The following is a 9899-nucleotide window of genomic DNA, read 5'->3' on the forward strand; positions in this document are numbered from 1 at the left end:
CAATCAACATCTATGAATACTTTCAGATTGAAATTATTGTTGTATGGGTACCACAATCCATAGTCAACTATTCCCTTCAGATACCTAAGAATCCGCTTGACTGCACTCAAGTGAGATTCTCTTGGACTCTTCTGTAACCTTGTAGTGATGCCAACTGCATGTGCAATATCCAGTCTGCTATGCACTACATAATGTAACTTACCAATCATTGATTGGTATTCCTTCTCATCAACTAGTGCAGAATCATCCTCCTTTGTCAATTTGCAACCGGTCACCATCGATGTACAACCTGGTTTGCTATCTTCCATGCCAAAAGTCTTCAACACCTCTTTGACATATTTGGACTGAGTGATGAAGATTCCATCTTCCATCTACTAGATCTGCAGTCTAATGAAGAGCTTAATCTCCCCTATGAGTGACATCTCAAACTCTTTCTTCATCTCATCAGCGAACTCATGACTCATCTTCTACTCTCCACCAAAGATGATGTCATGAACAAAAACTTCACACAACAGAATCTGATCTCCTTTAGACTTCAAGTAGATATTGCTATCTTCACTTGTTCTCTCAAATCCAATCTTCACAAGATGGGAATGTAGGTGCTCATACCATGCCCTAGGTGCTTGCTTTAGACCATATAATGCTTTATGTAGCCTACATACCATGTCACTATCTTCAGATAGGGCAAACCCATCTAGTTGCTCAATATACACCTCCTCTTAAGGTACACCATTTAGGAATGCAGATTTTACATCCATTTGATATACCTTGAATCTCTTAAAAGTTGCATATGCAAGAAGCATATGAACTCCTTCCACTCTGGTTACAGGAGCAAAGGTTTCCCCATAGTCTTCACCTTCTTCTTAAGCATATCCTTTGCATACCAGTCTGGCTTTATTCCTAATCACTGTGCCATCCTCATTCAACTTATTTCTGAACACCCATTTGGTGCCAATGACATTTTTATGCTCTGGTCTGGGTACCAAGGACCATGTACCATTTTCTCTATCTGGTCAAGTTCTTCTTCCATTGCCTTGATCTAGTCTTCATCTTTATGAGCCTCTTTGAATGACTAAGGCTCAAATTCAGAGATCATACATGAGTTTTCTCTGATCTTTCTTCTAGTAAGGATTCCTGCATCCTTATCACCTATGATCTGCTTGGGATCATGGTTCAACTTGACATACTGAGGAATGGTCTTAACTAGTTCTTCTTGCTTTTCTTCTTCATCCTCATCTTCATCAATATCAGCATTCACCGGTTCAGTAACACTACTACTGGTACTCGGTTGACTGACAATCGGTTCCCAGAAGGTTGCATCCGGTTCATTTACAGCTTGCTCATTACTGATTTCCTCAATCTTCTCAGAGGATTCATCAACTCTTACATTGATGCTTTCCATAATTCTCTGAGTCCTATTGTTGTAGCACTTGAAAGCTTTACTCTTGGTAGAATATCGTAGAAATATTCCCTCATCACATTTAGATTCAAATTTGCCCCGATGTTCACTCCTCTTGATGTAACATTTGCTACCAAATACCTTAAAGTAGTTAACCACAGGTGTCTTACCAGTCCAATACTCATAAGGAGTTTTGTCCTTACCCTTTTTGATGAGTACCCGGTTCATAGTGTAGACTGTAGTGCTCACCGCTTCTCTCCAAAAGGTGTGAGCAACCTTTCCTTGGATCAACATGGTTCTAGCTGCTTCAACCATAGTCTGCTTATTCCTCACTGCTAGGCCATTCTATTGTGGAGTCTGGGGGGTAGACAGCTATCTCTTGATGCAAAATTCTTCACAATACTTTTTGAATTCACTGGAAGTGAATTCCTCTCCTTGATCAGTTCTGAGACATTTGATCATTTTGCCACTTTCCTTCTCCACTAATTCTCTAAAAGCTTTGAATTTCCCAAAAGCTTCAGACTTGTCTTTCAAGAATGTGACCCACATCATTCTTGAGCAGTCATCAGTGAGAATCATGAAGTACCTATCACCCTGCACACTTCTAGTTTTCATAGGACCACATAAATCAGTATGCACAAGATCAAGCAAGTTGTCAGTAGTGAAAGATTTACCTTTAAAGGTTGAGGAAGACATTTTACCCAATTGACATTCTCTACACAAGGTATTATCTAGTTTTCTCAGCATCAGCAACCCTCTAACTGCCTTGATCTTACTAGCCTTCACAATGTTATCAAAGTTCACATGGCAGAATCTCCTATGCCATATCTAGCTATCATCAAGCTTAGCCATAAGACATGTACTTATATTTGCATTCAAATGAAATAGGTTATCTTTAGTCTACATGTCGATGGCTACCAATTTACCATCTTTACCTTTGATTCTTCAAACTCCATTCTTGAATTGTAGAGTGAGACCACTATCATTTAGCTGGGCAACACTTAGAAGGTTGTCTCTGAGACCATCAACCCAGTACACATTGTTAGCACTACTCTTTCCATTCAAAGAGATGGACCCTCTGCCTTTGACCATGCATGGTGCATCATTGCCAAAGTGAACCACACCACCATCATACTCCTCTAAGGATAGAAAATTGCTCCGGTCACTAGTCATATGGTGAGAACAGCCACTGTCAATGATCCACTCATTGGAATTATCAAACTGGGAGACAAGAGCCTTCTTATCTGCCACATCTTCCTTTACAGCAACAAACACAATGTCTTCATTCTCTTCATCTTCTGAGTCCTCATCTATGACACCTTCATCAACTACCACAAAACAATTTCTCTGGTTTCCTCCTTTGAATTTCTTGAACCTTTCCGGTTTATCCTTGTTGTCACTATTAGGATAGTTCATAGCAATATGTCCTATCCGGTTACAAGAGAAACATTTCAAAGGTAGCTTACCTTTGTATTTACCAGTTCCTTTTGAGAATTTTCTGGCAAGAAGTGCTTCAAATTCCATCAGGAACTCTTCATCCTTCATTTCTCTATTTTGATTAGGTTCCGCACTAGTGTTAGCCTCTTTTACTTTTCTGGAAGGTATAGCAGAGGCTCTAAAAGCTGATTTTGTCTTTTGAACACTACCATAAAAACTATTCAGCTCATAGGCTGTCAACTTGGCTATGATGGAGTCCAAGGATGCCTTAGACTTGTCTATTGATCTCAGCTCCTTAATAGCAGCAACCCTTATTGCATAGACCGGCAACACTGATCTTAGGACTTTGCTTACCACAGTGGAATCTTCTATTTTGCCACCTGCACTCTTTATTTCTCCAACAACTATTTTGATTCTTATTCCATACCGTTGAATGGTCTCTCCTTCAACCATCTACATGTCTTCAAACTTCCCTCTCAGGCTTTCTTCCTTAGCCTATTTTACATGCTCATCACCACCATAGATATTTTCAAGAGCATCCCATACCTCCTTGGGATTTGCCTTGTCCTGAACATTAATCAACTCAATGTCAGATAGGCTACTGATGAGGCTTCCATGACTTGCCCATTTTCTTGTATCTCTCTCTTTTGGTCATTAGTGAGAGTACCGGTAGGAACAACATATACATTTTCAACATAGCTCTAGTGTTGAACACCCATGCTTTTGATGAATATCTTCACCCTGTCTTTCCATATACCAAAATTTTCCTTGTTAAACTTTGGACCTTCCCTCTTCATCATTTGACTAGGATGTTTTCCTCAAGTGGTTAGGCTTACAACACAGAGGACCTAGAGGTGCTATGATACCAATTGATAAGTCAATGATGAACCACTAGTACCAAACCGATACTGAGAGGGGGGGGTGAATCAGTACAAACACAAATACAGTCCAAAACCGGTTTGACAACAAATACTCCAAATGACTAACAAACAGGGATACCAGTTAATCAGAGTGGAACTGGTAACATCCAGTACAGCTCAATCAGTCATGAACCGGTCACTCAATAAGCTTTCCTCTTAGCTCAATACTACAGTATCATTATATTCTCATGCATAAATAGGTAAACTTATTTGTTAGATCTTCACATCAGTGAGTTCAATATGTTTTATAGATAGGCATAAAACATAGAACCTTCATGTGCTTAAAAGATAAAACAAAGCATCACAAGACAAAAGCATTTCACATGACAGACATATTTTTCACGTGGAAACCCAACTGGGAAAAACCACGGTGGGAATGAGTACCCACAAGCTACTTTTTGAACTCTTTATAAGTCCGCTCTATTAGGAGCCTTGTCCGGTTAAGGACATTACAATAGGTTCTAGTAGGAACCGATCCTATTAGGGATCACCCGGTTAAGGGTTAAACCCGGTAGGGTCACCTTGTTAGAGGATTTCATGAACTCAATAGCTAAAAGGATCTCCTAAGCTTCTCTAGCTTCTTAGAACTCATTAGCCTCGAGTTACCTAGTTAAGGGATTTCAAACAAGTTGGTTAAGACCACTCAATTTAAGGGATTTTGAATCAAGCCAGTTAAGGCTACCCAGTTAAGGGATTTTACAACTGTTGAAGTGGTTAGAGATCAACAAGAATTACAATGATCTGTTAACAACACTCAATGCTAATGCAGATCTGTTTTGGCTCCTCTTCACTTTCTGCACATTCACTTTGCTGATATCTCTTCTCTCCTTTGGTCTGGCAAGAATCACATATCACTTCCCTTGAATACACACTCACAAATTTTGCCAACAACCTCAGAAAGAAACCCAACATCGACCTTATAGGAAACATACAGGTCGGTAGCAAAAACCCTAAACCCTAAACCTATTAGGTTAAGCAATTCAAACGGTTCGATCCTGACTGTTTAATCATAATGCATTAAATGTAACAATCTTGAATTGATCTCAAGACATTCTCCGTCATCCATTATCCACCATTCTCATGGCGGCTGATAACCCATCACGCATTATCACCGTTTGACAGACTTCACACATTCCCGAGGTAGATAGGAATAGTCATCTTCATGCAAGATCCTTCATGCACATAGAGCTTACGTGGAAACACGATCTGTCCTCCATCATACTACTAACTCATCACACAAAGATCACTGATTGAGTCACACAGACTTGAGGTACTCAAATCGGAAACCCTGAAGTGGAAGCTACCTACCAACCGATAGTCATACAATGCTTCCATGTGCCAGTTCCCATAACTACATGTCGGTTCACCTTGAACAAATATGCCACTTCACTTTGGCATGTAAACCGGTTCATACATATGTCGGTTCCTCTCTCTTCACCTATCACATGTGCCAGTTCACACCATGTCTCATATTGACATCAATGACAATATACAATATCATTATGTCTTCATGCCGGTTCACATAATGCCAATAATAGTCTGTTATAATCAAGAATTTTTTTTTTCTATTATATATTGTTTTTCCTAGTATATATTTACATTTAGAATAATAGAAAAATATAATGTATTAGAAATAAATAAATTATTTCTAATATAAATTTATACTATAAAAAGGCAAAAACCTCTACATAATTGAAAAACTTTTTGTGTTATTTTGATCCCCAAAAAAACAATTCTTAAGGGATCAAGACTTGATTTTGGGAATCTTAAAATAGAATGAATTATTCCGATCTGTCAATCACTATACATTTATATTTCAATTGTCTCACTTAGAATATTTTTTAAAAGAGCTTGTGGAACCATGCTATCAAACATTCCAAAATCAAATAAAGAATCAGATATTTGATCTTTATCATCTACTATCTAGTTCAATGCCTATTCAATAACTCTTTTACCTACAAATACAATGTATGCATTAGGCTCAACAATCATGACATTAGCCAACATAACAAAAGTAGCAGTGACTCCACCAGTTGTCGGAGATGTAAGAACTGAAATATATAGTAAAATTTTCTCCTTTTGATATTTATGCAACACAACAACTATTTTATTCATTTTCATTAAGCTAAAACTTCCTTCTTGCATGTGTGCTCTACTACCAAGCCCACCAGAAGAACATACAAGAATTAATGGAAGAAAATTCTCAGTAGCAAACTGTATTAAACAAGTTATTTTTTCATCCACTACTGAGCCCATATTGCCTCCAATGAACTAAAAATCCATAACTTTGAGTGCAACAGGAATACCATTTATTTCACCTACACCTATTTGAATAGCATTGGGTAAACCTATTTCTTTTTTATAGGAAGTGTTATAATCTTGATAAGATTGTTCTTCTATTTCTATAAATTATTCCTTTCTTAGATTAAATGTATGCTTAATTAGTTCTATGTTAACATTGACATATTCTTTTTCTTCTTTAGTTAAAGAGTCATAAGTTAAAGGATATTCTTCTTCAATATCCTCCTCATCAATATCTTCAATATCTTCAGTATTTTTAGTATCTCTTCCTTTTTGCTTAGGAAATTTATTTTTACAATATAGTGTTAATGTAGAAAACTATTTAATTATCTCCAGTAAATAGAAATAAATTCCCTTAGTATTTCAGTATAAGACAAAAAACAATTGTCATAATATTTTTCATTCTTCTTGTGATGGAACAAGAGATTTATTTCATGAAATAAATCGACACTATTTTTACTATAGTCTAGATCATCCTACATGATATGATCTATCATATTATAAAAATGTTTAAAAATGTTTCAAGACCAGATATCTTTCCATCAAACAAATCGCCTTATGTGTTCGCAACCATAAAAAAGTAATCTGTCTCTAGGTTAGTTCCTGGATAAAAAGGAAATATTTTTTTATTTTCCTTGTTTTTCTTTTATCTTCTAGAAAATAAAGTTCTTTTTTCACTAAGCGTTTCGCCACTACTTTCAAGAACTTATCTTGTGATAGTAATTGTTCTTTTATGTCGGCTAATTGTGTATTTAATTTAAATAATAATTCTAAAATGAGGAATTTTTGAAGTTTAAGCGCCATTCTCTAAAATTTTATAGAAATGATTTCAAACTCGTCATCCCTCCTATCTTCCGAATTTTGATCAAGCAAGCTATAAATTTGCTCATTTTCAAATGCTTTATTTAAAAGAACAAACCTATATAATTCATTTTTTATTTTTTGACGTATTTCAAAAAGTACAAATTGAATTGTTTTCAACCCTGTATCAATAATATCTTGTAGTATCTTAATAGTTTCTTTTGAATCTAAATTCAAATATTTTATGAATGTTGATCCTAGTGCAACCTTAAGGATATTAACAAGAGTATTGTTGTATGGTACTAATATTCTGAACGCTTTATTGTAATATTTATTTTTAAAAAAATCTTTGTAAAAATATTTGTCATAAATTACTTTGTACAATAAAATTGAGACCTTTCGAACTATTTTTATGTCAAATGTCATATGTTTTTTCTGTAAAACATCTATACTAGATAAATTCGTGTTCATAGAATGCCAAGTGCCATTATCAATAAATAGTTCAGTTTTCTCTGAACTAGTCATTTGCATAGTTTCTCCACATTTTGCACAAACACCTTTTTGTTATACTAAAGATTTCTTATATATAAGGGTCTCACAATTCTCGCACAAAAACCACAAATGCTTAAAACGTTCCGAATTGTATCCATTTTCTACGGGGGTTGTTTTGATATATTCAAAATCCTTTTTTTCATTTTCCTCACACATTTTCCTATATTTTTTTTACGTATTGTTAGTGTACAAATTTTAACAGATAAAATACAAATTTTTCTTCCTTTTTATTCCATTTATTTTCTTTTTCAGACAAAAAAACAAATTTATCCATCTGACTAACTCGACTTAATCGAGAATTAATTCGATCTTATCGTCGTAATGAATTTATTTGTTCAAATAGCATACTATTATATATAATGTAATTCATATAAATTTGATTCCTTGAATCAAATTCTGCTTCTGATCGAAAAAGAGAAAAGGAAGTCTTCGTCAGGTTCTTTCTGATATCTGCAACGAATTTAGGAAAAGTCATGAAAAATAATGAACAATTGACTTAATAAAATATCTATTTTTACAAAATATGCTATTGTAGTTTTTTTTACTAAAGCTCCAGACAAAGCCGATTAAAAGTGAGCTTTTATATAGATTAGAAGAGATTTGACTGGGGTTTAATTTGTTAAAGATAACAAATTTTGAACCTCCTTTGAGCGCGTGGCTAGAAGAGATTGAAGGCCCTTGTTCCCTAGGCCTAGATCTAGTGATCCACCGACCCCATCAAATAATCCAATAAATATGTTTCTATATTAGTAGGTAAGAGGTAAATTTATTTCCTCTAGCCAAATTATCTATTGCCATCCATTTGGTATAAGGCTCAATCTTAAAAGAAAAGATTGGGCTGAGTTCGATTTGATTAAGGGACCAAACAAACGAAAGTCACTCGATTAAAAGAGATCAATCATATCAAATTCAAATTTGATTTATTTCCATACTTCACAAGCGAATGCTAGTTCAGGGCTCCATTTAGTAGCTCCGTAGATCACTTCATTACCTTCACGCACAAGATCACATCCTTTATTACGAGCTTGTATACAAGCTTCTAAAGTGTCTTGATTAGCCACTACACCAGGTGCATTTCCCCAAGGGTGCCCCAAAGTCCCTCCACTAAACTATAATACAGAATCATCCCCAAAGATCTTGGTCAAAGAAGGCGTATGCCAAACGTGAATACCTCCTGAAGCTACAAGAAGAACACTTGGCATAGACCCAATCTTGAGTGAAATAAATACCACGACTTCGGTCTCTTTCAATAAAATCATTATGCACTTCTCATTCTCCTTCAAGTTTACCTACTATAGTACCAGTGTGAATATGATGTCAACCAGACATACGTAGTTCTTTAGCTAGTACATGAAAGTGCATACCATGATTTCTTTGTCTATCAATAACTGCATGCATTGCATGGTAAATGTGAAGAAGTAGGCCATTATCTCGGCAATAATGAGCCAACAAAGTATTCATTGTAAAACCTCCAGTGAGGTAGTAATGAATCACAATAGGAACTTCCAATTCTTTGGTGAGTACTACTCTTTTCATCATTTCTTTGCATGTACCTGCAGTATCATTCGAGTAATGTCCCTTAATCTCCCATGTCTCAGCTTGAGCTTTATAAATTGCTTCTACACAAAAATAGAAATGATATCTCCAGTGCATAAATGGTTAGGAATTCACATTTACATCATCCTTGGTAAAATCAAGTCCACCACAAAGACATTCATAAACCGCTCTACCATAATTCTTGGCAGGTAGACCCAATTTTGGTTTTATAGTACATCCCAACAAAGGATGATCATATTTGTTTAATTTATCTCTTTCTACTTAAATACCATGTGGTGGGCCTTGGATTTTTTTTGAATAAACAAGAGGAATTCATAAATCTGCTAGACATAGAGCCCATAAGGCTTTGAATCCAAATGAATTACCTATAATAGAAGTGAATAGGTTAGTAACAAAACCTTCTTCAAAAAGATCTAAAGGGTGAGCTACATAGGCAATAAATTGATTTTCCTCTCGAGGAACGAGTTCAATATCATAGCATCACCCCTTGTAATGATCAAGAGTGATAATTCCATCGGTCCAAACAGTCATCCACATACAAGTGGAGGATTCGACGGCTACTACTGCTCTTGCTTCTTCGGGGGGTACTCCAAGTTGAGGAGGCATCACATGGTATTCAAGCATTTAGTAAACAAAATTAAAGGATATTGATAAACATCTTTCTATAGGAAATATATTGTATAGATGATAGATAATTCGTAAATCAACTTTGTCGAAAAAGAAGGGAGCTATAAGTTAGACAGTGTGAATTGTATCACGATAATGAAAAAGAAACTAATATGGTTATAATCCATGTGCCTAAAAAAGATTTAAAAAACAAACAAACAAGTAATATGGGTTTAAAATTTGTGGCGAAAGTACCATATCAAGGGCCCGAAGAGGAGGAAGAAAACTAGGTCGAATTAAATTATATCATCGATTATTTTTTGGGA

General features: G+C 35.6%; 1 pseudogene; it reads right to left on the reverse strand.

The window, feature by feature from the left end:
- Window positions 1-1219: 1219 nt before the first annotated feature.
- Window positions 1220-9591, reverse strand: LOC131062678 (ribulose bisphosphate carboxylase large chain-like; annotated as a pseudogene).
- Window positions 9592-9899: the final 308 nt, after the last annotated feature.

The sequence above is a fragment of the Cryptomeria japonica genome, chromosome 3 (genome assembly GCF_030272615.1).
Source record: "Cryptomeria japonica chromosome 3, Sugi_1.0, whole genome shotgun sequence".
NCBI classification, from domain to species: domain Eukaryota; kingdom Viridiplantae; phylum Streptophyta; class Pinopsida; order Cupressales; family Cupressaceae; genus Cryptomeria; species Cryptomeria japonica.